A 20,831-nucleotide genomic window follows, 5' to 3' on the forward strand; every position below is an offset into this window, starting at 1 on the left:
GAGTTGGCTGAAGCACATCCTTAGTTTTTTTTTTTTTTTCGTTCATTTTATTGGTACATTTTAGTTATACAATATGCTGACATTCATTATTGGGAATTTGTACCTTTACATAATATATCTTGGTTCTTATTTTTTCCCCATTCCCCTGTCTTCCCTGAAATGCCTCCATCCCTCCCTATCTACAAAGACTTTGTTTCCATTTTTTTCCTTTTTGCTTATTTATTCCTTTTCCTTCTTTCCTTTCTCCTACCCTTTTCACTTCCCCTTCCCCTTTGGACCTTTTCTCCTTATTTCACATTATCCATTATATATTTTGATCCTTATTTACATTTTCAGTTTCTCACACCAGAGAAACTATTCGGTATTTACACGTGTGTCCTATTTATTTCACTTAAGAGTATGACCTCAATGTGCATCCATTTAGCTATAACCACTATCTAGAATCTATAAAGAACTTAAAAAAGTCAGATTTCCCAAATTTAAAGACCCAATCCAAAAATGGGCATCTGAAATGAACAGACCCTTCTCAGACAAAGAAGTAGAAATAGCAAATAAACATATGAAAAAATGTTCAACATCACTGGTCATTCGAGAGATGCAAATGAAAGCACATCCCTAGTTTTATAACATTGTTATTATAAGTGCTTAAGAGCAAATACCATGAGAAAAAATTATTTCATTATCACCTATAGTGTATTATGTTTCCTTTGATTCACCATACGTTACTATTATTTTTATTTATTTGCCTGAATTTCTCATTACAATGAAAAACTTTTTCTGTTATTTTACCTATATCCATGGTAACTAGCATAATTCTTATATATAGTAAATAACCAATATATATTGTTATAAGAATTTGCCTAAAATATCCTATCTTACTTTCTCCCCTTACTAATAAGAGCCCAAATTTAACTTAATGCAAACATATTTTCGGTGCTCAGTGTACCTGAACAATTTAAGTAAAATTTCAAACCTAGTATAGATTCTGCTCTCATTTAATCCTTAGACTGTTTTTAAAGATACTGTCCTGATAGTTTTGAAAGCAAAGCTATTATTTTCAAGGAAATGTGGAAGCATGCTGAATACAATGAGAATAATTTTTGGGTGTCTATGAGGATCATCTTTGTCACTTTTTGTCCTTGAGGCAACTCAGAGTTATTCATCCTTTTCTGTATAAAAAAACCAAACAAATAAAAACAACAGAAAAAGGAATGAAAACGGAGGGAGTAAAGTGTGTTATTGTCTCAAGGTCATGAAATTTTATTGTTCCAGGTCCATGATGTACTAATTCCTCCAGATATGAGGCAAGGGTAAGTATACACGCTTAAATACTATAGACTGTTACTCGTGCGACAGTAGAGTAATTAACACATTGCTATGAAACTAAAACACTACAGGATTACTTTTACTTTTTGAATCAGAAAGGCTGTCATGAAGTAATTTCTGTTCAGTGATGCACAGAATGAAAGCATCAGTGTTTGAATCAATTGTGAACATGATTTGAAATTAATCATGTCATTGAATCATATCTTTATATTTTGCTGGGACACTCCTAATCATTTTTAAAGATCAGCACCTGTGATAGTTATGATATTTTTAATGAAGTGATATTTAGAGAAGCTAAGTATCATTCACTTTCCCTGTCACAATTGTAGTAATAACTACATGGTCAAAAATAAAACATGATCAATTAATTGGTAAATAAATTCATAAATGGAAAATACCTTAATTACCTACTTTTAAGTATAGCATTGTTAAAACAATTTTTTTCTTATTTTCCAAAGCATTTTTGTGACTTTGAATTCAGTAATGTTATAATATCTGTGGGCTTTTTTTTTTTTTGGTATTGGGAATCGAACTCAGGTCCTTGCACTTGTGCAGCAGGCGGCGAAACCACTGAGCTAAATCCCCGGCCCCTAGTAATGTTATAATATACATGATGTATATTATAAACGTTTCCTGAACTGAAAATCCCACAGAACACAGTGAATGATCATGATTGTGAAGGTTCGAGAAAATGACTTAATATCTATTGAATTACATTTCTTGTGGTATAGGGAACACTTTACCTCAAATTCTGTGGCAAGTCAGTGTATTTCATTATGTCATTTAAAGATATTAAAGATAGTTTTAAGGCCTTAGTAATATGCATAGGTTTGTGTATAGATTTCAAAGAATTAAATTTAAAAGCTGAAATTTTCCTCATTTGTACTTTAGTATTTGTTAAATCTGTCTCCCCTTCTCCCTCCATTTCCCAGTCTTTTCCTTAGTAACCTATCTCTCTCTAAAAATATATTCCTTCACCTTTTTGCTTTACTTTATACATTCAGAAGAAAAAATAAATAAAGAGATTTCAAAGACTGGCAATCATTACACCCTAAATGTTAGGAGCTATTCCCCCTGAGTACTGGGGGCCAGTACTTATTTCCTATCCTTGTGGGAAAGGGCCATTTTCCACTGTGTGCCATCCTTGTGGGACTCTAAGTCAAATTGAAAGGCACCATCATCAATGTGCCTCAGTCACATTAACATGTAAACCAAAACTTTGAGGAAATAATGTCAGAAACAATAAGTCACTCACAACAAAATTACATTTGGTTAAACCATTAACAGCTGCCTGGACTGTCATTGTCAGATGTCTCCGCCCACACATTTTCCTGTGGTTCCCTGAGTCACCCACAAGGCCCCTCACCCTGCTCCTCTGAGCTTCCATCAATGCCTCAGGAAAGATCACCCACAATTCGTTTGCACCTAACTATTTAAACATAACTATGAGCAGGCCAGCTTTGGACCATTTTCACTCTCTCTTTCCATCTTTCTCTTGCTGGGAGGGTCTCCGTGATTCACAGCCTCCTTTTGCTTGCATGTTTCTGAGTAATAAACTATTTCATAACCTATGACTCTGCTAGAAATAATGTGGTGTGTTTTGACATTTGCATCTTTCAAATGAGGAGACAACCAGACCCAGATGGTAGGGAGAAGTTGGATCTTAACAAAAATTCTTGATTCTTGAGGAGAAGCATGAAAAAAGGAGTGAGATTATTTTTTCAGCTTGTTTCAGAAGCACCTAAGAGATGATATTGAGGAGTTCCTATTAACAGGAAGGCTGGGATTCACACTTCTCTGGACATCATTTCACAGTGTTCCATTTGATCATGTTCATTGTTCCTAATTTTCAGGAAACTTTTTAAAATAATTACTCAAAGTAGACTGTATTGTAATAAAAAACTATAAATGAGACAATGAATTTAATGATATTATTATTCAGTAAAAAAATACATAAGATGCAAATTAAAACTATCTTGGAACACCCTGTAAGAAATTCACATGTACATACAGGTGTGTGCACACATACCCACTTTAACTATGGGGCCAAGGTAAAGGATATTTTTATTAATCCATAAAGCCACAACTAACAATCCATCCATGTTGTCTACTTTTATGCAAGAGAGAACTTTTCCTGCCTCTTAGCTCCCTTAGGTGTGAACACAATCCTTTATTTTGGCTGCTTTAGAGAAAACAATACAAATAACTGACATTTACCTACTGTGTACTATATTCCAAAACTCTTCTAAGAATTTTATATTTTTGGTCCTATTTCTTTTCCCAATCAGGGTCCACTGTTATCCCATTGTGCAAGTGAGGAAACTAAGTTGAAATTTCCCAGTCCAGGTTTTCACCACTAGTATGGCAAAACCAGAGTTTGATTTACATGTCATTTTTTTCATCATAACCTTATATTCCATGTGACCTTTTTTTTAGTTTGCTACATGATGTCTTCATTCTTTATAAATCTGTGTTTTAGACAGCTTTGTCTTGTGCCTAGCAGGATGTCATGGACATTTAATAGCTCATTAAATTTCTACTAAGTCATTTCTTCTAAAGTTCAAAAGAAATAACTCATTTGAGTATTTCTCTTTTCAATGAGCTGTTTTGACATAATTTCAACATGGATTAAGTCTTTTTCAATGCAGGAAAAAAAATTACTTAACAATTGCCCAAGAAAAGTTTTGCAAAAAAAGAGAAGTTGCACTTCTGACAAGCAGTGTGGATACATTACATAAACTTATAAATGAAGAAGTTCAAATACCTGCACTTAAGAGGAAAGACAAAGGGATTTGATAACTATTAGCTGATAATTGGAGACAGGAAATCTCTAGAGAGGATATTATAAAAAAAATAAAAAACCAACAACAAAACATGTCCCAAAGTGCATGTAGAAGACAGAAATAATCACCCCATTTCTGTCAGCAACTAAGGAAATGTGGTCTTTTATATTCAATTCATCTCTTCATACTTCATATTTTTCTGAGGAAGGTTAAGTCCCATTGCATAAAATAGCATGACACTATGGAAATCTTTCTTAAAAAACAAATTGTATCTCAATTGTAAATGGTAAAATGTTTGATGGTAAAATCTATGTGTTATTGGAGAAAAGCAAAATGGCCCTCAAGGTACAATACTGCACTAAGGGCTCCAGGAGGCTGGCTGATATGAACCAGATGAGACTCCAGATGTGACAGGCAGAGCTGGCTTTAGGCTCTCTGGTTGCTAAGGGAGCCCATGTATCCCTAAGGATCATTTGAGTCACTCATTTAGCATAACCTGGGGTCAGAGTATAATATGTGTCAACAAAACTCCAGCAATGTAACACTGAAAAAGTGTTCATTTGTCTCTCGCCTGAAGCAGTTGAACACCATGAGCTCACACAAGACCCTTTTAAAGCAAAAAAAAAAAAAAAGCAAGAAAGAAATTAGTAGTGGAGGCAATTAAGAAGTGATAATGTGACACACCTGTCACAGTCCAAATATGAGTTGTTGATATTCAAATATCTAGATGCAGATTTGGGTTACTTACCTATGGATAATGAGACTTCATACTCTCAAGCCACTTTCACTCTTCAAATTATGTGCACGCCAACCTTCTTAGTGTTAGAGTGCATTTATAATGTTGAATACACTTCAGTCTATTGAGACTAGCTTACTAGTACCTAATAAGAGTGTAAATATTCCATATAAGTAATTAAATCTACAAATAATTTTAATGAAAGTTTCAAAGGAAATACATTTTATGTTTTCAAATGTATACATAATGAAAATGTGCCTACACCAGTAATAATTGCATGTGGATACAGAGAAAGGTCTGAAACACTGATGCTAATAAGGCCCTAAGAGCAAAGAAGATCTTTAATTCTCTACCGTCAAAATCCTCTTCGTTTCTGTTACTCACTCCAGGACCACTTTTCCAGACTTGTCTTTTAAATATCAAATTCAAGTAATGGGGCAAATGATGACCTTCATCTCCCAGGCCTTTAGTGTGGGACAGTATCTGGGGAATAGAATCTTATTCTCTGCAACTGGCCACTCCAAGTGTGAAACAGAAAGCCCTTGGTCAGGCAAAATGCAACTCCAGATGCTGCAGTGTTCAGGTTCCATCTTGTTTAGTGGTGATGGTACGGCTGCATGGCCCCTGAAGAGCCATTTCAGTACTGCTTCACCAGGATGAGCACAAAGTCATCCTCCCACCCTCTCCCTTTCCATTGGCCCTTCCTTCCATCTTCCTCCGCACTTCTCTCCCTCCACCTGCCTCCTTCCCTTTTGCCCAAAATTCCTAAGCCTACTTGTAGTACAAAAATCTAAGTCTTAAGCATTATTATGCTAGAGACTTTTACTAGCACATTTCTTTTTTCTTTTGCCACTATGATTTTGAGTCTGTCGTGTACAGCATCTTACTCTTCCCCTTGAAGGAAAGCAGTTGTTAGCAGTTATTAGGCTAAAAGAGTTCGCAATTCTAGTAGAAAAGGAAATCAAGGCACTTCCTGCAAGCCCTCATTCCCCAGTGAGGATCCAGGACTTTAAAAAAAAATTATTTGTTGTTTGTATGGGTGGATGTTGTGTGTGCAAGAGAAAGAGGTTACAGAATCACAGGTTGGCTATTTCATGACAGGGGAAATGTTGCTAAGAGACCGTGCAGCCCCGGAAAACATTGGCTCTTTTGCTGTGGAAGAATCCACCTCTCTCCTGAACCCATGTCAACCTTTCTCATTATTTAATTTTATTTATCAATTGACCTCATTACTTTTCTTTCTAGACCCAGTTTTATCCGTCTATCTGTGGGAAAAGCCATTAAGGCAATCAATTCATAAATTGAAGATACAGTTCTCTCATGCTAGTTTGAAGTATTCCATGTCTTACCGATACATAATGAAACTGTAGCAAATCTATATAATTTGTTCCACCAAGCTTGTATAAATGGAGAGTTTAATGGAATTTTTTTCTAATACATTAGCTACATGGGTTCGGGTTGGTGGATATATAAGAATCAATTTGAAAGCTATGGTATGTCTGCAGTCCAAGTGAAGTCTAAGATTCAAAAAAATGAAGAGAATCATGAAACAAGAGACGACACGGAGACGAGGCGAGAGAGCAAGGAGAGCAGAGACAACAGGTTTGACCTAACAAAAATTCTTTGGTATTTAGGTGGTCAACAAAGTGGAGAGACTGAGAGAAGATTATGCTATGATAAATTTTGAGTGTTCTGTTCTGTTTGTTTGATGTCATTGATATAAATTTCGTGTTAGTTGAGGAGATAGGTCACAAATTCATGCAGGCATGAAGTGTGACAAAGTAGCAAAATAAAACTGTTGATAATTTAAACTCAATATTGATGAATGAGGAGAAAAATGAGCCACATTGAAATGCCTCTCCACCATTTGGTTGACGGTAAGAAGGGGTGATGGTGATGATTCCTATATAAAGGGGAGAGGAACATCTTACCTTTATTGGCTACCTATTAATTCCAGTGTTTGGTGAGGTACTTGGCTACTATTCTTATTATTTTTTTGTTTTTACTTAAAGACTATACCTATGTTAGATTTTACTTCCAAAATGAGGTCTAGAAAAGCTTCCCTATTACCCCTCCAAAGTCTGATATCTCTAGAAATCCTCTGATGGAACTTCACCCCTGCCCCTCCCTGTCTCTAGAAATAAATCTTTGCTTCCAACACTCTTATCTCCTTTGCCATTCTAGAAAGAAAATCTCAATATCCTTGGGAATCACTTCTGAAGTTAAAAATTAGTGACATCTTCTATTTTCAGGTTCTCTAAAACCTATCTAAAATTTTTATTATCCCTAAATTTCCCTGAATTTAGATGAGTTACAACATCAGTGTTCAGAATGATTCTGATTCTAGCATATGAAATTTTGTCCTCAAATTCCTTTCACACCTCTTGGATCCAAGCTGGACAATGGCATTGCACAGTATCTCTAACTCCAATGAGCAGGAAAAAGTATCTTAACCTCATTACATATGCTTTCAAATCTTTTTGGTCTTATACCTTGTCTTCAGCTTTTAAAACTAAATGATTCATGTCTGAAGTAACAGAAATGCTGAAAGGGATATTCAGATAGCTTTCCACTAACCACTTACTAGCATTTGCATAGTTCACTATTATTGTATATTTATTTCATGTTGTCTTTAAATAGTCATGTTTTATGATCTTAAAACTATGATTAATCTAACTTTAGAGATAAGGTAGTGTTAGAGAGATAGATCAATTTGTCATATAAATGTTGGCACAAGAACTACACTACAATTGAAACTTAAGTCAGTTAGCTCAGGACTAGAGTGGGAATCCCAGAAAAAAACAATGCCTATTAGATGATGTATCTACACATCACTCCCTATAGGGCAACATTACCAAAAATGCAAAAAGTTAGGTCTGTGGATGTGGTTCAGGTGCAGAGAGCTTGCCTACTATAAGTTAGGCCTTGGGTTCAATCCTTGGCACCTCCAAAAAAAAAGAAAGATAAATAAATAATGGAAAAATTTAATCTATTTAATTTTTGGCAAGTGGCCAAACATAAATATTGGTATAAGAAAAAGAGTTATGAACTCATACTTTAAGGTGTATGCTACGTAGAGCACATAAATAGTATTAAGTGTCTGAAGGAACATCATTACATTTCTCTCACATGTCCTGAAATCAATAGGAACTGTGATAATTGTTCACTATACACATTCTTCTTATTTGAGGCATAGATGATATTTGTCATCATAACATCTTTACAAATTCAAACAAATAACACTGTTAATATTTAACTTTATGAAGTTACACCTCATCTTGTTCTTTACAGCCTTAGATAAATGGTTTCCTGTCATTACTACATTTAGTATTAACTATGGAGATCTTAATTTTCAAAAATTTTGACTTGTTTAAAGTTGAGACTCGGAATTGTATTATTATAATGGGCTCTTCTAAGTCATTCTAATGCAGGCAGAGTTGAAAAGCTATTACTAAAAAATTGTTCCTACATTATTCATAAATTACCTGTGTTATCCTTTAACTTCCACCAGAGCAGAGAAGTCAAATTGAAAGAGCTACCTAAATAATCTGTGTCTGTCTGTTTTTCTATCTCTTTGACTCTCTCCCTATCTCCTTTCATCAGTTTAGTATAGTAGGGGAAACTAACATAGGCATAGTGATTCACTCCTTTCCCTCCAAAAAATATTCAGATTTCCCTAGAGCCGGGAACATGAGTCCTTTGCCACAAGAGTGCCATAGTCACCAGGTATTTTTTTCACATCTCAGCGGGGCTCCAAGTTCTACATGGCTATATTAAAGTGAAATCATGCTGTTTCCAACTTTATTTCCTTTCCATATTTCAGAAAATTCTGTCCATATTTCAACCCTGTGGAAGAAAGCCAACCAATACATTCTTTGCTCTCTTGAGTGACATTTCATTTCTTTGTATGTTAGGAAATGGTCCTAATTTCCATATGACAACATTTTCTTTAGTGGGAGAGTATATTTATAAGCTTATGGTTTGAGTCATTTTATACAGTCAGCTTTACACTTACTTCATTATCAATACTCATGAACCCAGTAACCTGTGACAGTTGAGTTATTGTGTTCTCTGCAAAGACTTCTTCTACCATAACTGATTTTCTTTGAGCCAACACTTCTAGAAGCAATTCATCATCTTCTCTACTAAAACTATTTCATTCCATATATTGTTTCACCATATATTTCCTATGCAAAAACTTCTAATGTCCACCTGATATATCAAATAAAATACAATCTTGTACTCTGAGCAAAACATTTGAAACAAAAATAGCATGCATAGAATTAAGAGAATTGAATACTTAACTCTAGTACTCAGAAATATTCAGAAAAGATATCTTATACCACCATCTCTTAGCACATACAGTTGTTTTCTGTAGATTCTTATGTCTAAGACATGTCTCTACAGGTAAATAGAGCATATGTACCAAAAGCTGCATTTCGTATGTCTTATTTATTGTAGCACACAAAGCAATGTCACCTAGGCAGAACTAAATCTGCTTTACCAATAATCTCTATTACATACATTAAAACACTGCCAAACTAGAATAAAATGTAAGATATGGAAGAAATACACTACAAAAACTAACTAGAATGAATTGCTTATTAAAACTTATCCTCATGGGCTGGTGATTTAGCTCAGTGGTAAAGCACTTGCCTAGCATACCTTAGACCCCATGTTTGATCCCTAACACTGAAAAAAGTTTTCCCCACTACAAACTATGCAAGAAAGGAAGTGGTAAGTTGAGTCATCTTATTTTAAATATTCGTGATTTTTTAGTAGTGATTCAAAGGCTCATAACTATAAATGCTATTTATTAATTTATTCTTGAAAATATATGATGGGATGCTTATTTCCTCAGTTCTTTCTGTCATCAGGATGTGTCGTTTTGCTCATGCTAAGTATACTTTGCAGAAATGTACTTGACATGCTTAAGAGACAGTGTGTATTTTTTCTTAAGGTTAAAAACTCAGAAATTTGCCTTTGTGACAAATGCTTGAGATTTAACATCAGCATGAAGAGTAAATCTAAAAGACAAAGATATCAGATGGTTTGTGGGCAGTGTTTAAGCTGGGCATGTTTTTAAATAACTGCATTTCAAATTTTATGAAAGAGATCAAAAAAACAATGTTGACATTGTATCTTTTCGTAACCTTCGAAAAATATGGTGTGGTTTTTTGAAGCAGAGTCACTAATTTTAGAATTTTGAATTTTGAGAATTATTACATATGGAGTAGGTAGAAACATAATAGCATTTTAAAATAATGGTCATTCGAATTAACAATCCTCATATTTGTCCTGCTCCCTTCAATCAAGCAAATTTAACAAGAAATGTCTTACAGATTTGGAATACTCTAAAGTTTGTTTCACATCCTCTGGTTAAAACAAACAAAAGCATCATGGCCAATAAGATACAAAATTATACTCCAATGACAATAAATTATTACCTCTCCTATGGTAATGTCACCTGTACTTTCATAATCTATTCCTCCTTCATAAAGGGAACCTTAACATTCCTAGTGTATAGAAGAGTAGCCAGCATATATAAACAAAAGATGTTGAAAGAATATCCAAATAAGTAAGTCCAGATGAATACATAGATGAATGAATGGATGGCAACAACTTATCGTAACACTGAAATATCAAATGAATAAACATGGATGACGTTCCTAATATTGGATCATATTATCCATTACTAGGTATGGGGTTATTTTTAATAGATTTCCATCCTTCCTTATAATGAAAGTATGCTTTTTCCTTTATTACAGTGCTTTCTCTTTGAAAGCTGTAGCTTTTCATCTGTGCATAAATATTTTTTTGTTTGTAAAAACCAGGTTATCATTTTGCCTTTATTATTTATAAAAGATCATATATAATTCTACTAAGAAAAGTTTTAAGACTTCTTTAAACTGCAGTGAATTTTGCTGGGGTTGACATTGTCTCAAGGACAGGAATTAGCTTATTCTAACACATTAGTACTGATTTTATATTTGTTCATCCACATTCTTCATCACTAATGATGCCAATGTATATATTCCAAAAGATATGTGGATATCTTAACATGGTTTTGAAACCAGTGGCTTATTCAGGCTTCATTTGGTTTGCAGTGTGCATGTTACTTTGTAGTGTGAAAGTTGCCTATATGTCTCCAGCTGAATGTATTGTACATTTTAAGTCAGCTCTGTTACTGACTGCAGAGAAATCATGCTAAAGTTCATATGGTTATAGAATCAATGGCTTAATAGGGCCTAAGAGATAATCTAGTCATCTCTTCCTCTGTGCTTTTAAAGAACTTCCTGAGTTATTAAATCATATTACAAAGCAGTGGAAATTTTTGTTAACATTAATGTCATCTGTGTCTGTCTATGAACCCTCCAGAAGCAAGAAATAAGTCTGCCAGCTCTATATTTATGTTATATATATATATATATTTATATATGCTTTGCTGTTATTTATATATATATATATGCTTTGCTGTTGTTTTAGCTCCTTATTAATAACTTCATCTGTATATGTTATGGCTGCTAGAATGCTAAGAAAGAAGGGAAAGAGAAATCAGGTAGCTTTTATTATTGTACTTCCATGCAGAGTCAACCTTGACACTAAGGCCTATGTCATGGTTTACTGATTAACAAAATTGCTTATCTAAGAAACAACCTTATCTAAGTTATATAATCAAATGCACAGAAGTGTGTATGCAGAAGTCAAAACACAAATTTATTAATTTGCTCTTGCCTCTGTGATGACTTCCTAGTGTCAATCTAGCAACTTTCTCATTGTTCTCATCTGTGAAGTGTTCCCCCACCCTCCCTATGTTCTACTGGGCAGCAGAGCAGGCACTGCATTTGCACAGGACTTCAAAAAGAGTACCAATCATGCTAACTGATACCTATTTGCTTTCTGATTTTCTCCTTTACTCTAGGCCTTTGAGACTGCGACCTGGACTTGGCCTCCTTTGTATCTACCATGTGCAATGAACTAGGTGACCTCTTACTGTCAATATGTAAACAATAATAGTATTAAAATCTATGTATTTTATTGAGCACAAGCAGATGAACCAGCTCATTTGTTTCTGTATTTTGCAGAGTTCATTGATGACGTGTATGGTATTTGTAGAAAATCTCTGAGATCATAAGCTATATTTTCTTGGATTATCTCTTTCCATATACCATTCACATTCAGGAAAACTTAAGCCTTCTTAATTAAGATTGACTACATCTCTCTTATTTTATAAGACAACAATTAGTTCAACTTCCTTAATTACAAATTAGTTTCGTAGCTTTTATAATATTGTCATCATAAATGCCAACTTGTATAAAAAGGGGGGTCAATAATTTAAACAATTTATTTATTTTTTTCCATTAAGTTTATTGGTACATATTAGGTATACAATACAGTTACATTCATCATTGGGATCTTGTACCTTTACATGGTTCTTATTAATAATTTTAATAATTTAAAACATGGAGAGAAAGAGAGGGAGAGAAAAAGTGAGAGACAGAAAGAGACCAGAATAATTATCCACAGGCTTTCCCTGTGTCAGTGATTGAGCATAGAAGTGTATCATTTGCAATATTTATCCTGAAAAGAACTATTTCAAGTGGGCCATTGATATATTTTTGTTTTACTATTTTCACAGCTGGAGTTAAGGTAAAACTATTGAAGTGATTATCCTCAAATCTGCTTTCATTCATCTTGATGCAAGATGGCAGCAATTGGCAGATATTATTTACTGTATGCAGCCATTTGCTCTTGTGAAAATCCTACCTGATGTGTGAGAAATATGAATTTAAACTCCATCTTCATGTAGTGCACAAGGATGAATGGCAGTAGAGGTGATCTATAATTGCTGGCATCATAATGCATGAACATCATTAGATCTGTGTAAATGAAGAGAGTCATGGGTGATGAATGACCACACTTCTGGTAGATCAGAGCCATCATATTATTCATTAGTATTTTAATTTGTACATAAATGATTCATCAAACATGCTGGTATAATATGTATTGAATTTCAAAAGAAACTAAGATAAATGAAATTTGGGCATCAGAACAAAAATAAATTCATTATTAAATAGTTGTATATAAAAGAAAATTCTCAAACTGAAATTCTAGTTTGGAGATGTTTAAAGAGCCTAGTGGCTAAGAAATGAATAGGGGTATGGCATATCATGTTCATATAATCTACACTTGCTGAATAAAATGAATGAAATCATGGGCAAGGACTTTATAATATTAAAGCATTAAATATTAATATAAAGCCCTAGTTCCAAGAGACTATTATTCTGCAGGTAGAAACTCTTTTTATTTACCTAATAACCTTGTGCATAAGTGTTTTCGGGAAGGATGGTTAGCACTTCTGAAAGCACATTCAATCTTCCCACTACACAAGCACAAGCAAATTGAAGACATAGATCATAGAATCTTGGCCCTGGATGGGAGCTCAGAAATAATTTAGTTTGCAAAGATGAGGGCCCACAGGTCCAGAGCTGTTGAATGATTTACATAAGTTCACATAATTGCCTAGTGACAGAGCTGGGATTAGAACCCTTGTCATCTTACATAGAATGAAGGGCCTTTTATATGCTCCTTCTCCCTATGACAGCTGGAAAATGCCAACTAACATATCAACATGACCTTGGTGCCTTAAAATTCACTTCTCAGAATATAACATGATTATTGAAATACTGAGCCAGATGCTGATCTAAAATTGTTTTTCCACATCTAGCCTTTGGGAATCCAGGAGACTCCAGGTCTATTCTTAGGAAAGAGAAGTGTGAATGGGCATTAATGATTTTTTCAATGTTCCGTAGGTACCAGGAAATGAAATTCTGGAGAGAATCTGATGGCTTTTGTGTTTTAACATCCTGTCCTATCAGCAGTGGAAAATATGAGAGCACAAATCAGTTGGATTGTTTCTATTTCATTAGACAGAAAAAGATTTTGAGGGAACACTCACGTATGGCGATACCTAGTGTCCAAACTCACATTTTAAACCAAACTCTATAGCTTTTCCACCAAGGCCTTTATAAGACCTGATCCTATGTGTGATTTATAGTACTTTAGTCATTCTAGAAGGCTCAGTGGGGCTGCATCTTCAACATGCTCTCTGCATGTGCTTTAGGGTGCAACACTGAGTAACAACCCCAAAGACCTTGGAGATTTAAGGATTGCTGAGAAGTTACCCATTTGTTAATGGAAACAACAGTGTAGGTTTTGTCACATTGGAATCAATGCCAAAATGTCCAAAGCAATCTCAGACTAATCTGAGAAGATAGTAATTTTTTTGAAGCTTTGCTTCACATTTGTCAGTCACTCCAAGTTGCATTGCCATTCTCATTTTCTACTCTGTGTTATCATTGCAGGAAGGAAAGAGAGACTGTGGTTAAACTCATTTGCTAAAATGAATTTTCATTCAGTTCAGTCTATGCTGGGGGACTCATAGATGCAAAACTCATTAAATCTCAGGGAACTTGAAAAATATTTGTCAGTATTGCTGTTTAGAAAGTGAGGAAACAGAGTCATAGATAAGAAATGGCTTGCTAAAATTCTTTAAGGTGGGATGCACAGGGCTGAAATTCTAAACACATCACTCCCTAGACAAAGATAACAGACTGTTTTATTTTTGTTCTTTTCTCCTATGTTTACCTGAGCAAATTTAATTATAATTTCATTAGTCTATATATTATATAGGCTCTGTTCTTTCAGATGGGATTCTTACCTACTGGCAAAACCACAAATCTAATATTTAAATTAGGATAATGTAAACAAAGGTACAACTGACTTTTTATTGTTTTATAGTTCTCATTCTAGTTTCAAAGGCAGAAAACACTTTAAAGTCTGAAAATAATAAGTCAGTATTCTTAATCTGTTACTGGACTATGGAATTACAAGTATTAGAATCTTTAGACTAGACAATTCAGGGGCATCTTGTCTTGCTCCTTTATAGAGATGGGTTGCTATGGTTACAAAGGTATTGAATGGAGAAGGAACTGAAGAAACTACTTAAATATTTTAATTTGTAAAATGTTACCAAAGATTTTTCTCTGAGATCTAGCAAGTGGAAGAGCAACACTTCCCTGTGACATGTTTAAACATAATTTGATGAATAAAATTTCCCAAGATTAACCTTTGGGTGCAAAGTTCTTTCCTTCGCTTTTTCCTTTATATTACTTCACAACACAAAATAGCCATGGCTATGCAGAAATGAGGAGAAAGGCTCTTGGCACCTAATCATGAAGTGTCACTGGAAAGAGGAAGATAGGATAGGGTGGAGCCCTTGCCCTGATTGCACCTTGGAAACATTTTCTTTAAAATGTGCTGCCTATTCTCCCCCTAAATAAAATCTGCAGTCGAAACTGTGTGTGAATCATTAAGGTTCCCTACTTGAATTTGAAGGTGAACTCTGTGAGTAAGATTTTGTTGTTAAAAGAGGATATATGTTTGTTATATGTCTACCTCTCCTCTCATCAGAGAATAAATGTCTGATAGTTACTTTCTATCTTTCATCACATTAAAATCAAATTTCCAAAATTCATGCATAATCAGAAAATACATCAATGTTGTAGTAATGTTTATTTCCTTTTAAAATTTAAGAGATATCCTAAATACTGGCATATTGATTTAAGTAGAAAGAATATTATGTGACTTGTCCTTATTAATTTGCTTTCCAATGAAGAATGCTAATGCAATTCCAGCAGATGTCATATCTATGGGAAGCTACATAGTTGATTGTTTTGAAAACTAAAAGAGTGTATAGCACTCAAACACAAAGGTAAAGCCATATATGAAGAACAGAGACAGTACATCACTTATACATTATATATATATTTGTGTTTTAAAACAGACAAGAGAATCTTTTTTGAAGAAGGTCAACATCAAACATAGTTGTGGAGAAAAATAACATTTGGAGAGGAACCTAAAAATAATATAAAAAATAAAATTTGACTCACATTTACGTATTGCTATTGGGATTCATACAATGAAATGAAAAGGGATTGAGAAGCATGACAGAGCCAGGCCTAGTGGCACACACCTGTAATTCCAACACTCAGGAGGCTGAGGCAGGAGGACTACCATGAGTTCCAGGACAGCCTGGGCTACAGAGTGAGTTCAAGACAATCTGAACTACATGTGAGACCCTGACTCAACAAACAAACAAACAAACAAACAACAACAATAAAAGGTGACACTTCAAGTTCAAAGAAAGAAAAAGTTAGTCCTTTTGACCCTGGGAGATGGAAGAATCCTTTCAAAAGTGATTTCTGTAATGCTGATTCCAAGTGAACTAACAAGTTAGGTAGAAAAATAACTCTTGCATGTAAGCACACAGCACACACATTTCAAAAACCCAGTGTGTCTCCTTTGTTCACTGTGACTGCCTCAGAATGCAGGGGAGGGTCACATGACCAAATCCATCTTCCTTTAAGCATTTTTCTTCTTGGCTGTAAGAGGAAAAACATCACATAAACTGGAAATTAATATAATTTATCTCTCCTTGGTTCCAGGGCATAAGACTCAAGCCTGGCCAGTAAGGTTTCGTCTCCATGATTTTAATGTCTGGAAAAGAAAGAGATAGGAGACTTTCTTGGTAGGGGAGAGTATTTTAGGATGCAAGAACAAGTTACTTACTCAAGTATTTTCAGTATTCAGAATAAATTTACAGAAAGGTGAAGCACAGAGAAAGACGCAGCCCTGATTAAACATAATGAGATTTTAGCTGGCCCTCAATGCCATGTAACCTCTATTCATTCTGTGGCTTGGTCACATTACCCGCCAAATGATTCTTTTTATCTCAAGCTCACTCAGTTCACCGTGTTTGATTAGACAAAAAGGTTTCATGATTTTCCTCTGACTATAGTACCCAGTTACTCCAGTGGCTGGCTAGGAAATTGGAGCAAGTATCTCTGCACTTGGTTTTAGAAGAGTTCCAATATCCCCCTCACACTCAGAGTCCAACCCCCTCTCAGAACATTGGTCCCATACAACTTCTCACAGCACTTTTGGTTGCTACATGAGTGATGGAAGCTGGTTAACCTGTAAAACATTGTCCTTCCTAGCACTGCACCGTTTTTATATAGTTGTCTGATGCTACGTTTCTCCACTTTTTCTCCCTATTATCATTGAGCGACTTGTTACTCAAATTTCATTATAATCATGAATACAAAGCTAACCTCGGCTTTCTCCTTTTAATCCTGGGCCTAAACTTGATAGTGATCCCAAGAGGCCCAAAGAACCACAGAAAATCTTCAACAAAGCCAAATCCTAAAGTTTATAGGCAGTTATTTTCAAATATTTATACTGAAATATTCATAAGAGCAGAAGAGTTAAATAGGTTTTCTTTGGAGGTTCTGGAGCAAGAGTATTTAGAGCTATGTGACTCTGAAATAACCTAGTCCAAGGACAAAATGTATTTGTAGTTTGGAGATTTGGTTTAAAACCATTGGACAAGCGAGGTGTGGTGGTGCACTCCTGTAATCCCAGCATTCCAAAGGCTGAGGAAGAAAGATTGCCATGAGTTGGAGCCCAGCCTAGGCTACATAGTAAGTTCAAGGTTAAGCTGGACTGCACAGTGAGACTCTGTCTCAAAACAAGCAAACAAAAAAGCAGTGAGCAAAAATTGTATTTTCTATTCAGTATTGTAGGATTTATTTAGAATGAAGTGAATTTGTGCTTCAGGTAAATGCATGATGTTCAACTTTTTTATATCCTGAATATGAAATACAACAGATATTTGCCTTGCAGGTTGGGAATAACAGGCTTATGGATTTGATGGCTCCTGATAAAATAAAAACTTTTTTTCTGAGATGGTCATCATATAAAATCAAGTACATATTAACCTAATGCACTCCAGTAGCTTTCTCCTTTTCCTTTAAATATATGGAAAAATGAAATACAGGAGAGATACATTTGAAAAAATACAAGAACTCAAGAAAATTCAACCATGGAGCAAAATCAAAAGGGTATCGAAATATCTAGGGATCAGTTTAGAAGCACAGAGTATCTGAAGACGAAACAACTGAAGTGAGTATTGCTCATATACCCAAGGTCTGCTACTGTCCTTGGAGAAAAGTAGTCAGTAGCTATTGTAAAAATGCACAAGGGAGGCACAGTATAAGGAAGTAGAGTACACACGAGGCAATAGAGTGGAACTGAGGCTGAGATTAGGAAAGCCTGAGTGTGGAAAAGGAGAGCTGCTGTGTTTTTCCAGTGACTTGGTATGTTCAAGTGTGTGTGTGTGTGTGTGTGTGTGTGTGTGTGTGGCATTAACAGATTGCTTCCTAGCTTTAGACAATTTTAATAGTACAGGAACTTCTCTGTTAGTTCTACTATGATTAAAACAACATTTATCCTTTAATAGAACATTCATTAAGTCACTTGGCCAAGAATCCAAATAACAAAATGCCTATTAAGGTCTTTGTGTACAATGAAAGTTATGCAATGTGTTTCTTCTCAGTAGAGTGAATAAAAAAAGAATGTGAAAAACACTCCCAGGTGACCACTTTTAGTACTTTCATTTTATTGGAAAAGGTGAGAAACATGAATAAAATACATGTTCTTCAATTAATCTCCTTGGGGTGCAGATAGAAAAGAGCTCATTATTCTTCTCAGTGGCAAGATTTGATTTTATTGACATCCTAACACTTTGTCAATTGCTCAATATTATCTCCCTGGGCTATAATTTTATAGACTTTCTTTGTTTTTAACTTAGAAATTCTATATTTCCAACAAGTCTTTATTCTATTGTATAAACTCCTTCATAAATAACTACAATTTCAAAGAAAACAATAGATCATATGCTCTGTTTACACTTTGCACATGTTAGGTAATAAGTCCATATATGAATTTAGTTTATAGATGATGTTGAAAAATAGCATTCCAGAGGATAGGCATTTTTTTCATTCATTTTTCTTGTGTCTTGGAAAAAGTTCTAATTCACAGTTAACAGATAAAGTAGATTAATAAATGAATGAGCAAATGAGTAAATAAATGAATAGTTACATATGCCAAGAAAAATGTTGATGAACATATAGAATAATTTAATAGGGGGAATCATCAAGTTTTATCAAAACCTGGTGAGCTTAGAAAATAATAGCTCCCCAAATATGTCCAAATCTTAATGCCATAAACCTGGAATATGTCACATTACATAGCAAAAGGTATTTCTCAGATGTGATTAAGTATTTTCAGATAGAACGATTATGGTAGACTATCTGGGTGGGCTCAATGTAATCACAACAATTGAGGAAAGGAGGAAGCAAAGCCTTAGAATAGAAAAATGCGACATAGCTACACAAGCATAGAGAGAGAGATCCAAAGACACTTCTTCATTGGCTGTGAAGACAGAGGTAGGGGATAATAAGCAAGGAATGCTAGCAGGTTGTAAAGGCTGCAGCAGATGAGGATTCTCTCCAGAGCTTGCAGGCAGAACTGGTGCTTTGACACTACCTCGGGGAGATCCGTTTCAGACTATGAACAATAAATCTGTAAGAGACTGAATTTGTGATGTTTTAAGATACTAAATTTATTACAATTTATCAAAGTAGTGCAAAGAAAGAAATAGACTGCATATGCATGAGTAGGAAGACAGTATGCTTGACTCAGGAAATTCCTACTCAGTAGATCTGGAATTGAAGTCTGAAATTTAAAATTTACCAAATACTCCCAGTGTATCCGAGTCAGGAATAATTCAAAAAACCAAGGTATATTGTATCACATTCTTTTGATGCTTGAAAACAGACACAACTTTAAGATACCAAGAGCATTAATATAGACTTAAGTGCAGTTTATCATGTAAAAGCATGCTTGGCAAAAGAAACCAACCGAACTATTAATTCTATATTTTGTGACTATTGATTTTTTGTCCCTGTCGCTTTTACAAAGCAAACGATGTGTACTTTCACAGAGGGCGATATAGACAATACCTTCCTGAGTTATTTCAAGCAGAAATTCTCCATCCATCATTTCTGCTTGTATCATTTCACGTCTCTTTAGGAGGGATGTTCCCATTTCATCGCAGAAAGCCAAAGTTGGCCTGTGCATACCACAATGTCTACTTTATTTTCTCCCACATAGATGGTTGGTAAATTTCCTGTGGAGCATATGATAAATGTATGTTGTGAACACATTTTTTAGGTTTAGTCATGTTATTTTATTAAATTATACTATGGTATTATTAAACTTATAACCACATTCAGAGATTGTAACACTTTTAGAGTCACTCAATAAGTATAATATCAATGTTTATGTTTTAAAATTTTTGTAATGAAGAAAGGCTTTCTAATAGTGCCCTTGTTAATTAGTTTAAATTTAGAACACTGCAGAAAATGGGAAAAGGAACCAAAGGAATTCTCAGAAGTGGCTTTTGCGAAATAACATTTCAATATTTTAGGTAAGTTTTAGAAACCATTCTCTATTACAGATCAACAATGGGAAGTTACATCTTCTGTTTTCTTATCCAACCTCTTTACAACCATTTAACAAACATAATTATTTCTATAATCTCTTTTAAATTCAAAGTGATTCCTACATGTGTTTTGAAACTCTTCTTCTGGTGTGAATTGTCTAATGTCACACCTTCACTTTAAAATAAGATGTACTATAGGAACAAATTTCAATATAGAGGGCATATCTCTCCCTTTCAGAATGATTGTTCTAACTAGGTAAGATCTGGGATTCTGTGTTATTTTCACTTTGGATACAGGAAAGCAATAGACCCGAGGTGCACATATACACTGTGGCTGCCATCTAGGCTGCTGCATTCTAAAGCCTTGAAGCCATTATTTTACTGAATATGTTGAAAGTACTGAAAATTGGCTCCCCATTAATGGAATTCCAAGAATCTTTGGTACTAGAGCTAAATTATGAGCCTCATTGTTGGCATGAGAGGTTATTGTCTGAGACATTGTGCTCCAAGACCTATATTGGGGACACTGGCTTCACAAAACTGGTATAATGGATTAATAGTGAGGAAAAGAAATTTGCCC

Source organism: Heterocephalus glaber, unplaced genomic scaffold (genome assembly GCF_053883595.1).
Source record: "Heterocephalus glaber isolate CG9 unplaced genomic scaffold, H.glaber_assembly_v1.0 deba00001509, whole genome shotgun sequence".
Classification (NCBI taxonomy): Eukaryota; Metazoa; Chordata; class Mammalia; order Rodentia; family Bathyergidae; genus Heterocephalus; species Heterocephalus glaber.